General features: G+C 42.6%; 1 pseudogene across 1 annotated transcript in view; it reads left to right on the forward strand.

Annotated features, from left to right (window-relative positions):
- The window catches only part of LOC311133148 (serine-rich coiled-coil domain-containing protein 2-like), a 115,706-nt pseudogene that overhangs the window by 68,671 nt on the left and 23,210 nt on the right, over positions 1–23,825 (forward strand). Inside the window, exons 4-8 of the transcript in view lie at positions 9,667–9,794; positions 19,875–19,986; positions 20,506–20,695; positions 22,492–22,524; positions 22,623–22,730. The product of the transcript in view is annotated as a serine-rich coiled-coil domain-containing protein 2-like (transcript). The remainder of the gene's footprint in view (positions 1–9,666; positions 9,795–19,874; positions 19,987–20,505; positions 20,696–22,491; positions 22,525–22,622; positions 22,731–23,825) is intronic.

The raw sequence follows: 23,825 nt of genomic DNA on the forward strand, positions 1-23,825 counted from the left end.
AAGTTCCAGTACAATGCAGCAACATTAATTTCAACATATTCAATGATCGGAAACAACAGTTGTACACTGCTCAAAAAAAGAAAGGGAACACTTAAACAACACAATGTAACTCCAAGTCAATCACACTTCTGTGAAATCAAACTGTTCACTTAGGAAGCAACACTGATTGACAATACATTTCACATGCTGTTGTGCAAATGGAATAGACAACAGGTGGAAATTATAGGCAATTAGCAAGACACCCCCAATAAAGGACTGGTTTTGCAGGTGGTGACCACAGACCACTTCTCAGTTCCTATGCTTCCTGGCTGATGTTTTGGTCACTTTTGAATGCTGCCGGTGCTTTCACTCTAGTGGTAGCATGAGACGGAGTCTACAACCCACACAAGTGGCTCAGGTAGTGCAGCTCATCCAGGATGGCACATCAATGCGAGCTGTGGCAAGAAGGTTTGCTGTGTCTGTCAGCGTAGTGTCCAGAGCATGGAGGCGCTACCAGGAGACAGGCCAGTACATCAGGAGACGTGGAGGAGGCCGTAGGAGGGCAACAACCCAGCAGCAGGACTGCTACCTCTGCCTTTGTGCAAGGAGGAGCAGGAGGAGTACTGCCAGAGCCCTGCAAAATGACCTCCAGCAGGCCACAAATGTGTATGTGTCTGCTCAAATGGTCAGAAACAGACTCCATGAGGGTGGTATGAGGGCCCGACGTCCACAGGTGGGGGTTGTGCTTACAGCCCAACACCGTGCAGGACGTTTGGCATTTGCCAGAGAACACCAAGATTGGCAAATTCGCCACTGGCGCCCTGTGCTCTTCACAGATGAAAGCAGGTTCACACTGAGCACATGTGACAGACGTGACAGAGTCTGGAGACGCCGTGGAGAACGTTCTGCTGCCTGCAACATCCTCCAGCATGACCGGTTTGGCGGTGGGTCAGTCATGGTGTGGGGTGGCATTTCTTTGGGGGGCCGCACAGCCCTCCATGTGCTCGCCAGAGGTAGCCTGACTGCCATTAGGTACCGAGATGACATCCTCAGACCCCTTGTGAGACCATATGCTGGTGCAGTTGGCCCTGGGTTCCTCCTAATGCAAGACAATGCTAGACCTCATGTGGCTGGAGTGTGTCAGCAGTTCCTGCAAGAGGAAGTCATTGATGATATGGACTGGCCCGCCCGTTCCCCAGACCTGAATCCAATTGAGCACATCTGGGACATCATGTTTCGCCCATCCACCAATGCCACGTTGCACCACAGACTGTCCAGGAGTTGGCGGATGCTTTAGTCCAGGTCTGGGAGGAGATCCCTCAGGAGACCATCCGCCACCTCATCAGGAGCATGCCCAGGCGTTGTCGGGAGGTCATACAGGCACGTGGAGGCCACACACACTACTGAGCCTCATTTTGACAGGACATTACATCAAAGTTGGATCAGCCCGTAGTGTGGTTTTCCACTTTAATTTTGAGGGCGACGACAAATCCAGACCTCCATGGGTTGATAAATTTGATTTCCATTGATAATTGTTGTGTGATTTCGTTGTCAGCACATTCAACTATGTAAAGAAAAAAGTATTTAATAAGATTATTTCATTCATTCAGATCTAGGATGTGTTATTTTAGTGTCCCCTTTATTTTTTTGAGCAGTGTATATTAATTTATGTTTTATTCACCTTTAAGAAAACCTGTCCCTTTAACAGTGACTGATGATGTCACAGCTAGCACAGGCTTGCAGTGTTAATTAACTATCAAGTTCAGCATGCCATCTGTGGCTGTAGAGAATCTATGGTTTTCTAACATTATTATTCTAACTGTTTTATCCTTCACTGTGCGTGAATGCAAGAACTGTGAGTGCAGTATTTGTTTCCTTATGTTTCCTGACGAAGTTGTCAATGTTTTAGTCATATTTTCATAATTGTGCAACATTTTATACACTAGTTGTTATGCTAGCTACGAAATTACTGTACTGTTAGCCACATTTTGCCTGTCAGCTGACTAGCTAGCTAGCTAAATTGAAGCCATTTTAATCTGTGTTTTTAGTTACTGTATTGTTATAGCAGATGAAAATGTTTTATCTTGTTTGTTATTGCTAAATATACTGTATGTGCCTTATTATAGGCAAGTCAATCCCGTTTTCATGATTTCTGGTAGATCATCAAAATAGATAAATCACATCACATTTTTGGAGTCATTCAGCAGTTTTACCCAATTAATATTGACAGTTTCATTTATATTCATTAAACATAAGTTGAAAATGATGCTGTCGCTGCTTCCCATTGACAATAACTTACGATAAATAACCCAATGTCAAAATACTGTTTTATAATGTCCAAATCATTAATAATTTAATAAACAATTTGTGATACAGTGTATTGAAAACCTAAACATAAAATGTACTACCTGCACATACAGTGCATTAGGAAAGTATTCTGACCACTTTACTTTTTCCTCATTTTGTTACATTACATCCTTATTCTAAAATTGATTAAATTGTTTTTTTTCCCCTCATCAATCTACACACAATACCCCATAATGACAAAGCATAAACAGGTTTTTAGACATTTTTGCAAATGTATTTAAAATAAAAAACTTAAATATCACATTTACATAAGTATTCAGACCCTTTACTCAGTACTTTGTTGAAGCACCTTTGGCAGCAATTACAGCCTCGAGTCTTCTTGAGTATGATGCAACAAGCTTGGCTCACCTGTATTTGGGTAGTTTCTCCCATTCTTCTCCGCATATCCTCTCAAGCTCTGTCAGGTTGGATCGGGAGCATCGCTGCACAGCTATTTTCAGGTCCCTCCAGAGATGTTCCATCGGGTTCAAGTCCGGGCTCTGGCTGGGCCACTCAAAGACATTCAGAGACTTGTCCCGAAGCCACTCCTACATTGTCTTAGCTGTGTGCTTAGGGTTGTTGTCCTGTTGGAAGGTGAACCTTCACCCCGGTCTGAGGTCCTGAGCGCTCTGGAGTAGGTTTTCATCATGGATCTCTTTGTACTTTGCGCCGTTCATCTTGCCCTCGATCTTGACTAGTCTCCCAGTCCCTGCTGCTGAAAAACATCCCCACAGCATGGTGCTGCCACCACTTTAATTCACATATAAGTGAATTAATACTTTTGGTCCCCTAAAATGGAGGGACTATGTACAAAAAGTGCTGTAATTTCTAAACGGTTCAACCAATATGGATGAAAATACCCTCAAGTTAAATCTGACAGTCTGCACTTTAACCTCATAGACATTGTATCATTTCAAATCCAAAGTGCTGGAGTATAAAGCCAAAACAAAAACAATCTGTCACTGTCCCAATAATTTTGGAGCTCACTGTATCTTTTGTGATGTCCCCACAATGTTCCCACCAGGCTGTTCCCACAACCTAATGAAACATTCTGGTAACCTTTAAAGAACAGACAAAATGTGATCTAGGAACGTTCTTGCAACATCAGGTGAATGTTTTTTGCACCTTAAAAGAGACATTGTAGAATCATCCGCATAACTGGACAGTTTTGGTGTTTTGGGAACATATCATTTGTGATGTCCCCACACTGTTCTCACCAGACTGTTTCCACAATCTAATGAAACATTCTGAGAACCTTGAAAGATCAGGCAAATGTTTTATACAAACATTTTATAATAATCAGCACAACTTGACAGTTTTTGTGTTATGAGAACATTTGTCGTGACCTAACGAATGTTCTGGGAACTTTCATAGAAACAATTTTGGCTTGCTGGGATTTCTTAAGCCCCTTTAGACTATAGGAGAGGTATGTGTGTTTGTATTTGTACCCACAACTGACTTATAGATTGATAATATACCCAAAAGTTTCTACTTTATATTTGTTATAGTTTCCTTTTGCATTGATTATATTTCTGGGTAAGACAGACTGAAGCTATGCATGGTTTTTACAGAGGTCTGGGTTGTGCAAGGTGCAGATTGAGATGGGCAGAAGGGAAAAGAAGGGGGAGTAGAGGTTGACTCACTGTGGGACACAGAATAGTTCAGGAATTCACCTATTATGTTACAGTCCCTGTGCACAACCAGAGCAAAAAGCTTCCTGGATTGATGTAACCAAAATGTGAATAATGTGTAATGGTCAATTCCACGGTAACGGAATTAAGCTGAGACTAAGGGGCCAGGGTTCCGGTCTAGAAGCAAGTTTTGACTGCCCCTATAGTTTTGCTTCGGTACTGCAGTTTAACTGACGCCCGTCCACAGAAAGAAGATTTCATTTTTTTTTTTTTTACCTTTATTTAACCAGGTAAGCCAGTTGAGAGCAAGTTCTCATTTACAACTGCGACCTGGCCAAGATAAAGCAAAGCAGTGTGATAAATACAACAACAACACAGAGTTACATATGGAATAAACAAAACATACAGTCAATATCACAGTAGAAAATCTGTATACAGTGTGTGCAAATGTAGTAAGTTATAGAGGTAAGGCAATAAATAGGCCATAGTGCAAAATAATTACAATTTAGTGTTAACACTGGAGTGATAGATGTGCAGAAGATGATGTGCAAATAGAGATACTGGGGTGCGAATGAGCAAAAATAAATAACAACGTAAATAACAATATGGGGATGAGGTAGTTGGGTGGGCTAATTACAGATGGGCTGTGTACAGGTGCAGTGATCGGTAAGTTGCTCTGACAACTGATGCTTAAAGTTAGTGAGGGAGATAAGTGTCTCCAGCATCAGAGATTTTTGCAGTTCGTTCCAGTCATTTGCAGCAGAGAACTGGAAGGAATGGCGGCCAAAGGAGGTGTTGGCTTTGGGAATGACCAGTGAGATATACCTGCTGGAGCGCAGACTACGGGTGGGTGTTGCTATGGTGACCAATGAGCTACGATAAGGCGGGGATTTGCCTAGCAGTGATTTATAGATGACCTGGAGCCAGTGGGTTTGGCGATGAATATGTAGTGAGGCCAACAAGAGCATACAGGTCACAATGGTGGGTAGTATATGGGGCTTTGATGACAAAACGGATGGCACTGTGATAGACTACATGCAATTTGCTGAGTAGAGTGTTGGAAGCTATTTTGTAAATGACATCGCCGAAGTCAAGGATCGGTAGGAGAGTCAGTTTTACGAGGGCATGTTTAGCAGCATGAGTGAAGGAGGCTTTGTTGCGAAATAGGAAGCCGATTCTAGATTTAACTTTGGATTGGAGATGCTTAATGTGAGTCTGGAAGGAGAGTTTAGGGTCTAACCAGACACCTAGGTATTTGTAGTTGTCCACATATTCTAAGTCAGACCCGCCAAGAGTAGTGATTCTTGTCGGGCGGGTGCAAGCAGCGTTCGATTGAAGAGCATGCATTTAGTTTTACTAGCGTTTAAGAGCAGTTGGAGGCCACGGAAAGAGTGTTGTATGGGATTTAAGATTGTTTGGAGGTTTGTTAACACAGTGTCCAATGAAGGGCCAGATGTAAACAAAATGGTGTCGTCTGCATAGAGGTGGATCTGAGAGTCACCAGCAGCAAGAGTGACATCATTGATATACACAGAGAATAGAGTCGGCCCGAGAATTGAATCCTGTGGCACCCCCATAGAGACTGCCAGAGGTCCAGACAACAGGCCCTCCGATTTGACACATTGAACTCTATCTGAGAAGTAGTTGGTGAACCAGGCGAGGCAGTCATTTGAGAAACCAAGGCTATTTAGTCTGCCAATAAGAATGCAGTGATTGACAGAGTCAAAAGCCTTGGCCAGGTCGATGAAGATGGCCAAGGTCCTCTTCATATAGAGAAGTCAGATTAGAAAATTCCTATAAGACACTTTAGTCATTACCTCTCTGCACAAAACATCAATTGAATGATTCAAATAATTGTCGCTGAGGCCGTTTTTAATTTTATTATCACTCACAGCCAAAGATATTAACATTTTAATTTCATCCAATGTCTGCCATGTTTTTGGATGATGTGAGATGTCGTAGCTGCTTGCGCTCCTCCTTACGCTGAGTGCTAGTGCACATGTGATGTTGGTCCGTATGAACCGGAATCAACACGGATATAGACGGTCCATGAATCAGCGTATGCGAACCTGATGCAAACGTGAGTAGATGACCTTGAAAACAACAGTCGGACATCTTGGACACAGACTCCAGTTCTTATTATACCTCAGTGGCTGAGACTCAGACTCTTAAAATGTATGCCAAACAAAAACAGTTGATTTCGAAGTTTAACAAACCCTTCAACTCTATGCACAAGGACTACTTTTAACAATTTACACAGAACATTCTTCAAAAACATATTTACTGGAAGAACTGTGCAGAATCAAAGTTTGGCAACAGAATTTTGGTAAAATCTCCCTCAGTCTTGTGTGTGTCCACGTTTTCCATAAATGTTAAATATCTGCTCCGAGTCAAGATTCAGCGATGTCTGTAGATGGAATGGGGTGTCAGGTATGACATGACACATTGACTTTGAAAAAAGCTATTTTGGTTATTGAACTACAGTAATTGAAATGGATTTACACCCGGTAACGGAATTGCGGTAATGGAATTTCATCATGGGTCCCTGATCTGTACTACACAGAAATGCATAATTATGGATATAAATGTCATTCTCTTCATGGTGATGTATCCTAAATACAGTGAGGGAAAAAAGTATAAATATGCAATATCCTCCTTTGCATATTTAGATATTGTTCTACACACTGGCTATTATTTAATGAGCTCTGACCCCAAACAAGACCAAATTTGGTTGGTCTGGACCGGACCAAATCTGAACCAATCATAGACGTCTATGTTTCACAAGTTTGGACATCAATGTACAGCACAGTACGGATCAGCAGAGTACAGTACAGCACAGAACAGTAGAGTACAGTCGAGTACAGTAGAGTACAGTAAAATAGAGTATAGTTCAGTACAATACAGTAGAGTTCAGTACAGTAAACTATAGTATAGTTCAGTACAGTACAGTAGTGATGGGGGGGAAAATGTATACAGTTACATATTGGGATATAATTTTTTACTATATATCGTGTCGTTTTAACAATATCGCAGTATTATTTTTGCGCTAGTTGGCTGTACCTGCACCAAAACTCCAGTATTTTTCCTTCATAGTTTTTTTTCCATCCTCTTTATATATAAGGAGGCAATTTGTTTTCAGCACTTTTATTTCCATGACTGATCAAAACTTGTTTACTCATGGCTCTCTCTTGTGCCTCTGCAGCAGACAATGGTGAGCAATATGCTTGGAACATCGAAAAGCAATAAAATCACAGTATCGAATAGCAATACATATAGAATCGGGAGAATTGTAATACATATCATATTGGCACATAAGTATTGTGATAATATCGTATTGTGAGGTCTCTTGCAATTCCCAGCCCTACAATACAGTACATTACAGTTTGTGACTATTGTTTCCCATTGTAGCCAATTCAATTACAGAAATTCCTTTATCGATTTGTTTGTTAAATTCCGTTACCGATTTGGTAAAGGAATTCTGAGTTTTAATCACTTAATAATTCTTCAACAAAATTGATATCAGTAAAAACACTATAACTAATTGATAGGTCTACCTTTACTTGTTACTTCTGTGGACTTTCATTATCCTCCCTCATGAGGGAGAGAAATGTGAAAATATCTTAAAGATATATGGGTTTTTGGTAACGGAATTTCAAGGCACAAGGCAATGTTTCTTAAATTTACAGAAGGCAGAACATTTATGTGTTAATGTTGGTGCTCATGGTCCTTTTTATATATGGTTATAATGTCAGAGTGCCAGGGAAGTCAGCTGGAGTGGGAGAGAGTTGAAGAGAGTCAGGAGGAAAAGAGGAAGAGGACGGAGAAAGGGAAAAAGTGAGAGTGAAGGAAGTAAAAAGAGTGATAATAGGACTAAGAAATGAGCAAGGGAGAGAGCACAGGAGAGCAGGTGTGTGTGCATGTGTATGTGTGTTAGGAGATGGACCGGCTGGAGAGGTGTCTAAGGTGCCTGAACAGGAGGATGGTTGAGAGTTGCAAATGGTTACATTTTTATTTTCAAGCAAAGGTGAATGGCTTTGTACAGTGCCAGAGTCCCAAAAATAAGAAAAATAAACATTTTAATAAATTAGAAAAAATGAATAAATTTCAAATCACTTAAATAAATATGATAAACTCAAGGATAAACTGAACACTTGCACTGCGTTAACTTAGCATTTTAGTCTAGCCTAGCTGGGCGGCAGCCCAGCCTGCCCTCTTGGCACTCCAGCTTTAACTGGCCCTGCTTGGTCAGTCAGGCTCTTATACCATGACGATGTGGAACAAACCACATATCAAATAACTTCAACATTCACCAGTTTACATATGTAAATCTTTATAATTGATATAATGTTGACAAATAATATCAGCTTCATAATTATCAATCTAGAAATACACATGATCACATTTCACTATTAGTTTATTGGTTTATTTGGACCCCCATTTTTTGGCCGAAGCAGCAGCTATTGTTCCTGGGGTCCACTACTGACTTGGACTAGCCCGCCATCAAGGTGTGGGAATCCATTCATAAAAAGGGGTTGAATGCGCCGTCACTTTCTTTACAACACCCAGGACGAGACGAAGTGCATGAAATGCACATCAAGGTAAATACACAGCTCTGCTTCTGAAATACAAACGCAGTTAGCGAACAGATATTCACATACAGAGCACAACATAATGACTTCACAATATTAGGTGAAAGAGTTTAACAATGGACAACCGATCAAATGTGTTGTTTGTCTGTTCTGTTACAGCTTGCTGTGTGCCCGCTGTATGTCTGCCCCCGGCTCCAAACACCTTGTGCATACGGCGCTCTGCTGCACATTACACACCAGTGTTAAAATATACAATTAAATAGTACCTTGTATTTCATGATCATTTCTAATGGATGGTGATGGGGATGAGAACCGTCACCGTGTGGAAGAAAGACTGAGTACAGTTCAGTTGGGTGTACTGGCAGACATAAGTATGGATCATATATCAGATGTTATTTTTCTCTTTTATATCATGGTTCCCTGCTTTCCTTACCTTGAATAACACAACATCCATTAACGACCATCAACCACCATAATTTTCTGGGTACATCTTCAATCGCTATTTATTAACATTTTTGTCTGAAGCACAACATTGCCTTGCAATTCATCCTTTGAATAGCATACCCAAAAGCAAAAAAGCCTAGAGTGCAAATCAATACTTCAAACTTTAAAGTATTAATTTGTACTCTAGGCCTTTTTGATTTTAGGTATGCTACGCTTTGAATTCAACATCAAGCAGCATAATCAAAGTGCAAACTATTTTAGCTGTGATAATTTGACCTGCTCGCCGTGGCATTAGTGTACTCATTCAAGAGTGATGTTCCTTTGGATAAATTAATGTCTGCTAATCTTTTGTTGTCTCAGACTCTGCGTTTTTGTTGTTTTAAATAACAACAGATGTTTTTGATATTCAAAAGGAGAATTGGCCCACTACTTTTTCACTTTAGCAGACAAAAACAGTGTACTAATCATGCCTTTTCAGATGGGAGCATTGTGAAGTGTTTTTTACATACCCCGACATTCTGTAGAATTTCTTGTGAGGATCTCTTGTGAACTGACAGAACAAACAGTTGGGTTACTGGCTTGAGTATTGTACTAGAAGATGGACGTTTAAACATAAAGTGATTCAAACCAACATTTGTCTCCCACCCTTCCTTCCTTCCCTCTCTTCCACTATGCAGGACATTCTGAACAACCTGGACAACCTGGAGCCAGCTGACCTAGAGGATGACGACCTCATGCTGGATGTGGACCTCCCTGAGGAAGGCTCTCTACACAACGGTGAGAGGACAGACAATAGTGGCTCCATGTGCAGTCACATACAGTAGGTGTTGATTGACCTCTTCCTTCATCTTTCCCCAGACTTGGTGCTCCTTAAAAATATGATTGGTTCAGAAGAGTCCTAATCATTACAATGAAAGCCTAATCACTGAGATCAGATTCTGTCACCTTTTTGAATGTAGCTCTTCATTCCACTGTGTAAATGTAATCAAGTTTCCTTTCAATTGTATATCTAATCATGACACATTCCCCTAGCCCTATAACAAGTGCTGATTAGGTAACAAGATAAAGTAATCCCATATATCGTTTAGGTAAATAAGCTTTTATTCTCAGACAGCACAACAGTCTTCGTGTGTGTACAGTCATGGTCAAAGGTTTTGAGAATGACACAAATACTAATTTTCACAAAGTCTGCTGCCTCATTTTTGATGATGGCAATTTGCATATACTCCAGAATGTAATGATGAGTGATCAGATTAATTGCAATTAATTGCAAAGTCCCTCTTTGCCATGACAGGTGAGAGTGTTGACGAGGACAAGGCTGGAGATCACTCTGTCATGCTGATTGAGTTAGAATAACAGACTGGAAGCTTTAAAAGGAGGGTGGTGCTTGAAATCATTGTTCTTCCACTGTTAACCATGGTTACCTGCAAGGAAACACGTGCCGTCATCATTGCTTTGCACAAAACGGGATTCACAGGCAAGGGTATTGCTGCTAGTAAGATTGCACCTAAATCAACCATTTATCGGATCATCAAGAACTTCAAGGAGAGAGGTTCAATTGTTGTGAAGAAGGCGTCAGGGCGCCCAAGAAAGTCCAGCAAGCGCCAGGACCGTCTCCTAAAGTTGATTCAGCTGTGGGATCGGGGCACCACCAGTGCAGAGCTTGCTCAGGAATAGCAGCAGGCAGGTGTGAGTGCATCTGCATGCACAGTGAGGCGAAGACTTTTGGAGGATGGCCTGGTGTCAAGAAGGGCAGCAAAGAATCTCTCCAGGAAAAAACATCAGGGACAAACTGATATTCTGCAAAAGGTACAGGGATTGGACTCCTGAGGACTGGGGTAAAGTCATTTTCTCTGATGAATCCCCTTTCCGATTGTTTGGGGCATCCGGAAAACACCTTGTCCGGAGAAGACAAGGTGAGCGCTACCATCAGTCCTGTGTCATGCCAACAGTAAAGCATCCTGAGACCATTCATGTGTGGGGTTGCTTCTCAGCCAAGGGAGTGGGCTCACTCACAATTTTCCCTAAGATCACAGCCATGAATAAAGAATGGTACCAACACATCCTCCGAGAGCAACTTCTCCCAACCATCCAAGAACAGTTTGGTGACGACCAATGCCATTTCCAGCATGATGGAGCACCTTGCCATAAGGCAAAAGCGATAACTAAGATGCTCGGGGAACAAAACATCGACATTTTTGGTCCATGGCCAGGAAACTCCCCAGACCTTAATCCCATTGAGAACTTGTGGTCGATCATCAAGAGGCGGGTGGACAATCAAAAACCCACAAATTCTGACAAACTCCAAGCATTGATTATGCAAGAATGGGCTGCCATCAGTCAGGATGTGGCCCAGAAGTTAATTGACAACATGGTCTTGAAAAAGAAGGGTCAACACTGCAAATATTGACTCTTTGCATAAACTTAATGTAATTGTCAATAAAAGACTTTGACACTTATGGAATGCTTGTAATTATACTTCAGTATACCATAGTAACATCTGACAAAAATATCTCATAACACTGAAGCAGCAAACTTTGTGAAGACCAATACTTGTGTCATTCTCAAAACTTTTGACCACGACTGTATGTATAGGTGTGGTGTGGGTGTGGATGGTCATGCATGTGTGTGTGGGGGGAGTGTGTGAGTGTGTGTGCGTGAGAGAAAGATATTGCAGGATTTGATTACAATCTACATCCATCACAAACTCTCCACGCTAATGATCAACGGTCATTGACCATGAATCTTAGGTAATGAACTCTCTCCACTGTATTGTGAATGCCATGCTGACAATGCTATTCATGGGTAATGTAGTTCTTTCCACTGCTCTGAAAACACTTGCCCAGTGTCAGACTACTGACCAGTCCTGCCAAGGGATTGCTAACAAGGGTACCTTTATGACCCCAAAACGCACAGACAAACCCAGAGCTCATGTAGTCTCGACACACACAAACACACATTACCAGGGCAGCTGCCCTTTACTTAAGTAGTCTTTCATTAGCTAGTTATATCTATGTAAACAGCCACAGCCTTGTTATTCTGCTTACAGAGCGCTACAGTGAGTGTGTTGTGTTGGTGTGTGTGAGTGAGTGTGACAGGAATGTTCACTCTGAAAGAATGTGAATCCAACCGGCATACTTCCCTCCTCCTTTTTGGGAAGAGCCCGTATTTAAAGTTCTGTATGTAATAGCGAGGGGTCGTAGCCAAGGGAGAGGGGAGCAGAGAGAGGGTCTAGCCAAGCTCAGCCATCCGGGGCAGGCCTAGACAGAGGGGAAGAAGGGAGGGAGATTTACTGTTGCATATTCTTAGGCCCACCCTCACTCTCCTCCCCTTCCTCCCTCCTTCCCATGGACACGCAGGCTCTGCCAGCCAAGCAGGAAGGGGAAAGGAAGAAGGGAGAAGGGAAAGGGAGGCCCTGCTCTTTTCTCCAGCAGGCAGGCTCCAGCTCCAATGACAGGAGAGGCCCAGTGGTCTCTTCCCTCCCTGCCCAAGCTGGTGACTCCCAGCCTGGCCACGAACACAGCCACCCCAGCCTCTCCCTCCCTCTCTTGCCCCGGCTCCTAGAGAGTTTCTCCAAAAACAGACAACAGGGTGGAGGAGTTTCTCTAGCCCTTTAAACTGCTGACTGGCACTTTAGCCCATGCTGTTTTCTCTCACTTTTACCACTTTGGATTTCTTATATTTGGATTTGAGTTTTGTACGTGTTGAGAACGAGTTTATGGATGTAGCAGAGAGTGTTGGAATGTAGCTGAACTGACTATTTGGAAAGGATCGTCATCAGTTGTGGTATGTGGAGAGAGGCTGGATAAAGTATTTGTTCAGTCCTCAGCTGAAGAAAGTGGCTGAGTTTCTGTATTCTGTCATTTGTTTTGCACCACCTCTAATCGTACAACTGCAGTAAGATTGAGTTATTTGAAGACTGGCAACCAATTGTATGCAGTCTGTCTTTTTGACGTTGTCTCGGTTCATTAATGGCTTGTTTGAATATAGTGTAGCGAAATATTTATGTCCCTTGCTCTGTTTGAAAGAGAAATTGCGTGTCTGTCTGTCTCTGTACTGTATGTGTTTTGTGGGTGTGTATGAGTTTGTTAAACTTATCTCTTGATGTTTACCCCTGAGAGTCCTACTGACTGTAGGCCTTAGCTTGCAATAACTGCCATCTTCTTTGGTTTGATGTCGTATTCAGTGCAAATCAAACTTCAAGCAATGTGTGAATGTTTTATGAGATGAAAAACTGCTTGAAGTATCTTTTTTTACTATTTGTTTGTGTATTTTAACTTTCTCTGAGTGTGTGTGTGTTGGTGTGGGTGTGTGTAGGAACAAATAGATATACCCTAAAAATCAAATCAAATCAAATGTTATTTGTCACATGCTTCACAGGGTTCTACACAAGCTTTTTCCACTGGTGCTTCCAGCTTTTACAGTTGGCGGCAGCAGCACATAACTTGGTTGCACCAATATGTATACATATATATATATATATATATATATATATATATATATATATATATATATATATATATATATATATATATATATATATATATATATATATATATACACATACATACATACATACATACATACATACATATACACACATATACACACATATACACACACAGTACCAGTCAAATGTTTGGACACCTACTCATTCCAGGGTTGTTCTTAATTTTTACTATTTTCTACATTGTAGAAAAATAGTGAAGACATCAAAACTAGGAAATAACACATATGGAATCATGTAGTAAACAAAAAAAGTGTTTTATATTTGAGATTCTTCAAAGTAGCCACCCAGGACAGAGAAGAGCTTGGACTGGGCTGAGCGGGATCTGCCCTCCCATAGGGGTGGGAGAGGCCAAAGACCTGAGATGGCAGAACGGAGTGCTCGGGTTGGGGTGTAAGCATAGCCTGAAGGTAGGGAGGGGCAGTTCCTTTTGTCTGTTCCGTAGGTAAGCAGCATGGTTTTGTAGTGGATGCGAGCTTCGATTGGAAGCCAGTGGAGTGTGTGGAGGAGTGGGGTGACATGAGAGAACTTGGGAAGGTTGAAAACCAGGTGGGCTGCAGTGTTCTGGATAAGTTGCAGGGGTTTGATGGCACAAGCAGGGAGCCCAGCCCACAGTGAGTTTACATTTTAGTCATTTAGCAGATGCTCTTATCCAGAGCAACTTGCATGAGCAATTAGGGTTAAGTGCCTTGCTCAAGGGCACATCAACAGATTTTTCACCTAGTTGGCTCGGGGATTAGAACCAGCGACCTTTCGGTTACTGGCACAACGTGTTAACCACTAAGCTACCTGCCGCCCCGAGTTGCAGTAGTCCAGACGGGAGAGGACAAGTGCCTGAATTAGGACCTGCAGCGCTTCCTGTGTGAGGTAGGGTCGTACTCTACGGATGTTGTAGAGCATGAACCTGCAGGAGCGGGTCACTGCTTTGATGTTTGCAGAGAATGATAGGGTGTTGTCCAGGGTCACGCCAAGGTTCTTTTGCATTCTTGGAGGGCGACACTGTGAAGTTGTCAATCATGATGGAGAGGTCTTTGAGCGGGCAGTTCTTCCCCGGGATGAAGAGCTGTTCCGTCTTGTCGAGGATGAGCTTCAGGTGGTGGGCCGACATCCAAGTTGAGATATCTGCCTGGAGGATCTTTTGGTTCACGGTTTCGAAGGTAGCAGATAGATCTAGGAGGATGAAAACCGACGAGACAGAGTCAGCTTTGGCAGTACGGACAGCCTCCATGACACAGAGGTGAGCAGTCTCGGATGAGTAACGTGTCTTGAAGCCTGACTGGTTAGAGATAACGAGAAAGTTGATCAGAGACAGCAAGCTCAAAGAAAGGAAAGAAGAGATGCAGGTCTATAGTTTGACGTCAGATGAATCGAGTGTTGGTTTCTTGACGAGGGTAGCAACTCAGGCCATTTTGACGTCAGAGGGGACGCAGCCAGTGGTCAGGGATGAGTTGATAAAAGAAGTTAGGAATGGGAGAAGGTCTCCAGAGATGGTCTGGAGAAAGGATGAGGTAGAGTGGGCAGGTTGTCTGGCGGGCAGACCTCACTAGTCACAGGATGTCATCTGGAGATAGAGGAGAGAAAGGGGTCAAGTTTAGGGTAGTTCTGTGTGAGTGAGACCAGTGGACTCAAGAGGCTGGGTGAATGAGTAGCAAATGTCGTCATCCTTTTTTTCAAGTGGTTGACAAAGTCTTCTGCAAAGAGGGAGGGAGATGGGGTGGATGATTAAGGAAGGAGGAGAAGGTGGAAAAGAGTTTCCTACGGTTAGAGGCAGAAGCTTGAAATGTAGATTGGTATAAAGTGGCTTTAGCAGTGGATACAGAGGAAGATAAAGTAGAGGGGAGGCAGTGAAAGGATGATAGGTCCTCCGGAAGTTTAGTTTCCCTCCATTTCCTCTCAGCTGCCCGCAGCCTTGTTCTGTAAGCTCGCAATGAGTCACGTCACTCAGCCACGGAGCAGGAGGGGAGGGCTGACCCGGCCGGGAGGAAATGGAGGAGAGTAGGGTCGAAGAGGCAGAATCAGGAGACAGGAGGGAGAAGGATTTAGCAGAGGGGAGAGATGATAGGATAGAAGAGGAGAGAGTAGTGGGAGAGAGAGTGAATATTGCGATGGCGCATGACCATCTGTGTAGGGGCTGAGTGGTTAGGGTTGGAGGAAAGGGAGACAGTAAAGGAAACAAAGTAGTGATCAGATACCTGGATGGGGGTTGCAGTGAGATTAGTAGGCGAGCAGCCTCTAGTAAAGCTGAGGTTAAGTGTATTGCCTGCCTTGTGAGTTGGAGGGGATTGGGAAAGGGTGAGGTCAAGAGGCAAGGAGGGAAAAGTGAGAGTTGGAAATAAATGAATCAAAGGCAGACGTTGGGAGGTTGAAGTAGTCAAGTATGAAGAGTAGTTAGCCATCGTCAGGAAATGAGCTTATCAAGGTGTCAAGCTCATTGAGGAACTCTCCAAGGGCACCTGGTGGGCGATAGGTAACAATAATGTTACACTTGAGTGGACAAGTGACAGTATGGAATTCAAATGAGGAGATGGACAGGTGCACTGACTATTTGCACTGACTCACTTGCACCGGCTCTATGCTGGACACTACCCACATACACTGACACTCCAATATACATTTTAGTCATTTAGCAGACGCTCTTATCCAGAGCGACTTACAGGAGCAATTAGGGTTTAAGTGCCATGCTTAAGGGCACATTGACAGATTTTTCAGTTAGTCGCCTCAGGGATTGGAAGCAACAACCTTTCTGTTACTGTCCCAACGCTCTTAACCACTAGGCCACACACACACACACACACACACACACACACACACACACACACACACACACACACACACACACACACACACACACACACACACACACACACACACACACACACACACACACACACACACACACACACACACACACACACACACTTTGAAAATATTACACACTCTTCACATATGCTGCTGCTACTCTGTTTATTATCTATCCTGATTGCCTAGTCACTTTTACCCCAACCTACATGTACATACTGTACCTTAATTACCTCAACTACCTCGTACCTCTGCACATTGACTCAGTACCGGTACTCCCAGTACAGTATATAGTCTTGTTATTGTTATTTTATTGTGTTACTATTTCCTTAAATTTTTTTAGCAACTTTTCCGTACTTTTTAACTGTGCATTGTTGGAAAAGGGCTCGTAAGTAAGTAAGCATTTCTCTGTAAAGTCTACACCTGTTGTATTCAGGGCATTTGTCAAATAAATGTTTTATTTAATTTTCAAGGTAGGCTATTCCATGATGACTGAATTGCACATCACAAATATTCAACCAAGACTTTGAATTTACATGATTGATACAGTGGCTTGCAAAGGTATTCACCCCCCTTGGCATTTTTACTATTTTGTTGCCTTACAACCTGGAATTAAAATTGATTTTTGGGGGGTTTGTATCATTTGATTTACACAACATACCTACCACTTTGAAGATGCAAAATATTTTTTCTTGTGAAACAAACAATAAATAAGACAAAAAAACAGAAAACTTGAGTGTGCATAACTATTCAACCCCCTAGCCACTGGGATCTTTGCCCATTCTTCAAGGCTAAATTGCTCCAGCTCCTTCAACTTGGAAGGGTTCCACTGGTGTACAGTCGAGGATGTGTTGGTACCATTCTTTATTCATGGCTGTGTTCTTAGGCAAAATTGTGAGTGAGCCCACTCCCTTGGCTGAGAAGCAACCCCACACATGAATGGTCTCAGGATGTTTTACTGTTGGCATGACACAGGACTGATGGTAGCGCTCACCTTGTCTTCTCCGGACAAGGTGTTATCCGGATGCCCCAAACAATCGGAAAGGGGATTCATCAGAGAAAATGACTTTACCCCAGTCCTCAGCAGTCCAATCCCTGTACCTTTTGCAGAATGTCAGTCTGTCCCTGATGTTTTTCCTGGAGAGAAGTGGCTTCTTTGCTGCCCTTCTTGACACTAGGCCATCCTCCAAAAGTATTCGCCTCAATGTGCGTGCAGATGCCCTCACACCTGCCTGCTGCCATTCCTGAGCAAGCTCTGCACTGGTTTTGCCCCAATCCTGCAGCTGAATCAACTTCAGGAGACAGTCCTGGCACTTGCTGAGTACCTTCTTCCATATGTTTGGGGAGTCTCCCACATGCATTTTGGCGAACACCAAATGTGTTTGATAATTTTTTTCTTTAAGCAAGGGCTTTTTTTCTGGCCACTCTTCCGTAAAGCCCAGCTCTGTGGAGTGTACGGCTCAAAGTGGTCCTATGGACAGATACTCCAAACTCCGCTGTGGAGCTTTGCAGCTCCTTCAGGGTTATCTTTGGTCTCTTTGTTGCCTCTCTGATGAATTCCCTCCTTGCTTGGTCCGTGAGTTTTGGTGGGCGGCCCTCTCTTGACAGGTTTGTTGTGGTGCCTTATTCTTTCCATTTTTTAATAATGGATTTAATCATGCTCCATGGGATGTTCAAAGTTTCTGATATTTTTTTATAACCCAACCCTGATCTGTACTTCTCCACAACTTTGTCCCTGACCTGTTTGGAGAGCTCCTTGGTCTTCATGTTGCCACTTGCTTGGTGGTGTCCCTTACATAGTGGTGTTGCAGACTCTGGGTCCTTTCAGAACAGGTGTATATATACTGAGATCATGTTCACTTAGATTGCACACAGGTGGACTTTATTTAACTAATTATGTGACTTCTGAAGCTAATTGGTTGCACCAGATCTTATTTAGGGGCTTCATAGCAAAGGGGGGGAATACATATGCACACACCACTTTTCCGTTATTTATTGTTGTGAATTGTTTGAAACAAGTTATTTTTTTCATTTCACTTCACCAATTTTGACTATTTTGTGTATGTCCATTATATGAAATCCAAATAAAAAACAATTTAAATTACAGGTTGTAATGCAACAAAATAGGAAAAACGCCAAGGGGGCTGAATACTTTTGCAAGGCACTGTATCATAACTTGGAACGTCTTTCCTACCACTGTCGATTTTCGCTCCACAGAACAACCAGCTGTTTGAGAGCTGCGTGCTCTTTCTGCCCGACAGATTATCTATAGGCTATATGTGTGCAGCACGCGTGATAAATAATCAACATAACGAACAAACATCTTCTGGAATCCATCAGTTTTTTATATAAATGATGTAGCCTGGATTAAAAATACCATTATTACAATATTTATTTTGCTGGCCCAAGCGAGTTTACAAAACCTCCCCTGCATGTCGAGCCCTGACACACACAGACATGGGCATCCTGTGCTGTTGTTGCCTCTTCAGAAAATGTTTTTATTTTTAGCTAATTGCATATTACTGATTGAATAAATCATGATGATAAAAACAATGCTAATTGGGATCCAAAACTAGCGTGACCAGGTTAAAACAATTCGTGAAGTGAAATGGTCGCAAATGCGACTGTTTTGGTCGCAGTATCGAACCCAGGTGTAGACTAACAGTGAAATGTTTCTTATGGGTCCTTTTCCAACAATGTAGGGTTAAACATAATGCTATGTTGATGCTGTCTCATGAGGCAATATTTATGTTTGTGTGTATACAGGAGTCTGTTTGCATTGTTGTGATGGGACTTTAACATTCATCTGAGGACTGTTATTTATTTAATAAACTATGTTTAGTTGTTACCCGATTTAAATTAATCATGTAACAATTAACTCATTACGATCTGGGGCACCACGAGAGCGGTTCTTTAAAGAGTTACCTATCACATCTATAAACAGTCAACTTATTAATCATAACCTCGTATCATATCATCATTCTGAACGTCGTAACCTTCTTGCATCTGCAAAAACCTGAGCCTTACTTATGATTCAGCACTACACAAATTGGTTTAATTATTAATTTACTAGCTAATTAAATGGGAACACTGGATAAACGTACACACTCTGTGCCGGTTATTGACTAGAGAAAACAGGTCCCTAGCGGAATGACAAGAACATTGATGCTTGTTAAAGAAGAGAGGAAGAGGAAGAAAGAGAGGGACAGAAACACTTAACCTTGATACATTCAGAAACTACTCTCACCTACAGTAATTACATACTTGGCACACGAACTGCCGCCCACTTTGAGTAAGAAATCATGAATGTATTTACAGTACCAGTCAAAAGTTTGGACACACCTACTCATTCAAGGGTTTTTCTTTATTTTTACTATTTTCTACATTATAGAATAATAGTGAAGACTTCAAAACTATGAAATAACATATATGGAATCATGTAGTAACCAAAAAAGTGTTAAACAAATCAAAATATATTTTATATTTGAGATTCTTCAAAGTAGCCACCCTTTGCCTTGATGACAGCTTTGCACACTCTTGGCATTCGGATGACCGTGACGTATCTTTCTCTCTGTGAAGACGCTAACGGGATGTCCCATTTTGAACGCTCAGAGAGGGGGGGACGACAAGGTCACTGGAGGAGAAGGCAGCATCACTGGAATGGACCGGACCACTTCCACAATGACAACAGGTGAGAATCAGTAGCTATCCTACAGCACTGAAATTGTAAAAAGACCAAACATAACATAGTATACTAGATGTGCTATATTTAAGCAATAAGGCATAAGGGGGTGTGGTATATGGCCAATATACCACAGCTAAAGGCTGTTGTTATGCACGACGCAACATGCAGTGCCTGGATACAGCCCTTAGCCATGGTATATTGGCCATACACCACAAACCCCCGAGGTGCCTTATTGCTATTATAAACTGGTTACCAATGTAATTAGAGCTGTACAAATAAATGTTTTGTCATACCTGTGGTATACCACGGCTGTCAGCCAATCAGCATTCAGGGCTCGAACCACCCAGTTGATAATCATGAATATAAAGCTGCATGGAGAAATTATTGGATATTTTCTTGATTAAGCCAGAGTGCATTTTGTAAATGACTTAATTTGCCCATTTACGCCTAGTCAATGTGGCAAAGATAATTATCTGTCTGCCTCTCTCTCCCCCCCCCCCCCCCCACACACATTCCCACTCCCAGGAGTCCAGTGTTCCAGCAGGATGATGGTTATGCTTGTCCTGTGGGGTTCAGAGTAGGCCCCTGGCCTTTTCCTCCTGTAGGGAGACACACTGGCCACACGGGGGCGCTGGATGAGCTCACACTCAAACACATGGCCCAGGACTGCAGCTCTGTGAAAAACCAGCTGCTTACACTCAAGAGTTTATTACAGGTAACACACACTCCCTCAAAGGCTCGAATGCAGTCCTCGGGAACTCAATGTAATTCCAATCTAATCACTTAGTTGACTTGAGCTATGACTAAGCAAGTGGAAATCATATCTTGTAACTGTTGTCAGCTCCTTTTAGAATTAAATAGATTTAGCGTCCAATAAAATATCGCTTTAGTATAATAACTATGATGTCAGGATTTGAGTTTACATTTCGCTAGACGGAGGCTGCTGATGTTTTATCAAGCAGTAGCTTCATAGGAGTTTATCACACATCCAGGCGAGAGAAGGCTTCTGAAGTTTAAAGGCAGTAGAAATCTGCATTGCGGCCACAGTGACCCTTTAGGCCTACTTGTGAGGATGTAGAAGAGATACACACTGAATCTCTCCCACACGTACCGTCTCCTTAGATGGAGAGATTTCTGGAGAAGATAACTGGTTTGATATTATGTAAGCATAGAAAATAGCTGCTGGCTTTACTGTGCTTTACTGAGAATGTCACATGTCTCATGCCCATGGCTTGAGAGTGAGTGACATGGTGACAGTTAAGCTGTGGCACATGGTTTTATTCTATGTGTCACTCATCTCTTCTTACCTGTTATTACGACCCTCCTCCTCCCTTGTGGGTTACCTGTGGTACCTAATCACTTAATAGATCTTTCAATATCAGATGAAACATTCCATTCAACAAATGGAGAGATAGAAACACACACACACACACACACAGTCAGTGATGTGATGTGTGAGACAGTTAATCAGTAGTGTAAAGCCTCTGACTGTACAGCGTCTCATGTCTGGCCCTGTAGGACCCCAATATCTACCTTAGTGTCAGGCTGGTTGGAATTGGCTTTGCCCTCACAGCCCTCAACACATTACATTCCTCCAAAACAAGTCAACTGTGCCCCAAAATGATCTCTGACATGACATGACAAACACACAGTGACACACAGTTCACTTTCTGTGATGGTAATTGCATTTGTTTGTCAAAGCTGAGATTCTGTTTATTATCTTCAAAAAGGTACTTCTTTGATAGGGACCAAAGCGATAAATGTGGGTTATCTGTACCCATGTTTGTTGTTCTCTTCTTAATTGTTTCTTTGGAACTGTGATGTTGTGCTCTGGGCAGCAGCTGTAAAATGCATCTCCACTTTAATCATAATTGATCTCTCTGAGCTACAAGCAACAAGCTGTATCGGTGTACCTAGCTGACTATAGGTTAGCTAGAGCGTCCAAAAACAGAAAATTACAGGTTTTTGGGATGCACAGTGGACATGTCCCTCTATTTGAGAAAAGTTATTTTGATGTCTACCAAACTGCTTCAAGGCCCTTATCAGCCTGTCTACAGAAGAAGCTCCCAACTTAGTAGCAATTACATTTAAGTCATTTAGCAGATGCTCTTATCCAGAGCGACTTACAGTTAGTGAGTGCATACATTTTTTTCATATTGGCCCCCTGTGGGAATCAAACCCACAACCCTGGCGTTGCAAACGCCATGCTCTACCAACTGAGCTACATCCCTGCCGGCCATTCCCTCCCCTACCCTGGGCCAATTGTGCGCCGCCCCATGGGTCTCCCGGTCACGGCCGGCTACAACAGAGCCTAGATTCGAACCAGGATCTCTAGTGGCACAGCTAGCACTGCGATGCAGTGCCTTAGACCACTGTGACACTCGGGAGACTAAATTATTAGTATCATTATAATAAAATGTAAATATCCATACAGCTCCTATCTGCCCCATATAGTACAGTTCAGAATACAGAATCTTATGTTTTGTGTTTTTTCTGTGTTTGTTGATGGAGGATGGTGAAGAAGATAACAGCATCACCCTGCAGGTAAGACACAACCAGGAAAAACACTATTTCGGTCTTTGAGCCAAGACAAGTAGCATTGTTAGACTTAGACTAGAAATTAACCACTGTGTGTGTTTCAGTTAAAGGATCTAATGAAGGAGGTGCAGGAGCTCAGGGAGGAGCTGAGGAATAAGGAGAGGACAATCACTCAGCTCACACTACAGCAACAGCAGCTACAGCAACAGGGGGTGAGTCTCCAGGAGGGGTCAGTGAGAGAATGGCAGTCATTCTCTGCCAGTGCACTACAGCTGCTTAGTGCAACCTCCTTCATAATGCAATACAATGCATTGGGTTATGTGGGAGTTGTGGTTTTACTCATACCATAGTCAGACACCTACATACAGTGGGGAGAACAAGTATTTGATACACTGATGATTTTGCAGGTTTTCCTACTTACAAAGCATGTAGAGATCTGTAATTTTTATCATAGGTACACTTCAACTGTGAGAGACGGAATCTAAAACAAAAATCCAGAAAATCACATTGTATGATTTTTAAGTAATTAATTTGCATTTTATTGCATGACATAAGTATTTGATACATCAGAGAAGCAGAACTTAATATTTGGCATAGAAACGTTTGTTTGCAATTACAGAGATCATACGTTTCCTGTAGGTCTTGACCAGGTTTGCACACACTGCAGCAGGGATTTTGGCCCACTCCTCCATACAGACCTTCTCCAGATCCTTCAGGTTTTGGGACTGTCGCTGGGCAATACGGACTTTCAGCTCCTTCCAAAGATTTTCTATTGGGTTCAGGTCTGGAGACTGGCTAGGCCACTCCAGGACCTTGAGATGCTTCTTTTTTTAAATTTTATTTTTGGGAGGTAGATCTTGAGATCTTGAGCACCATGAGATGCTTCTTATGGAGCCACTCCTTAGTTGCCCTGGCTGTGTGGAAGACCCAGCCACGACCCATCTTCAATGCTCTTACTGAGGGAAGGAGGTTGTTGGCCAAGATCTCGTGATACATGGCCCCATACATCCTCCCCTCAATACGGTGCAGTCATCCTGTCCCCTTTGCAGAAAAGCATCCCCAAAGAATGATGTTTCCACCTCCATGCTTCATGGTTGGGATGGTGTTCTTGGGGTTGTACTCATCCTTCTTCTTCCTCCAAAAACGGCGAGTGGAGTTTAGACCAAAAAGCTCTATTTTTGTCTCATCAGACCACGTGACCTTCTCCCATTCCTCCTCTGGATCATCCAGATGGTCATTGGCAAACTTCAGACGGGCCTGGACATGCACTGGCTTGAGCAGGGGGACCTTGCGTGCGCTGCAGGATT

Source organism: Coregonus lavaretus (genome assembly GCF_964263955.1).
Source record: "Coregonus lavaretus genome assembly, chromosome: 1".
NCBI lineage: Eukaryota > Metazoa > Chordata > Actinopteri > Salmoniformes > Salmonidae > Coregonus > Coregonus lavaretus.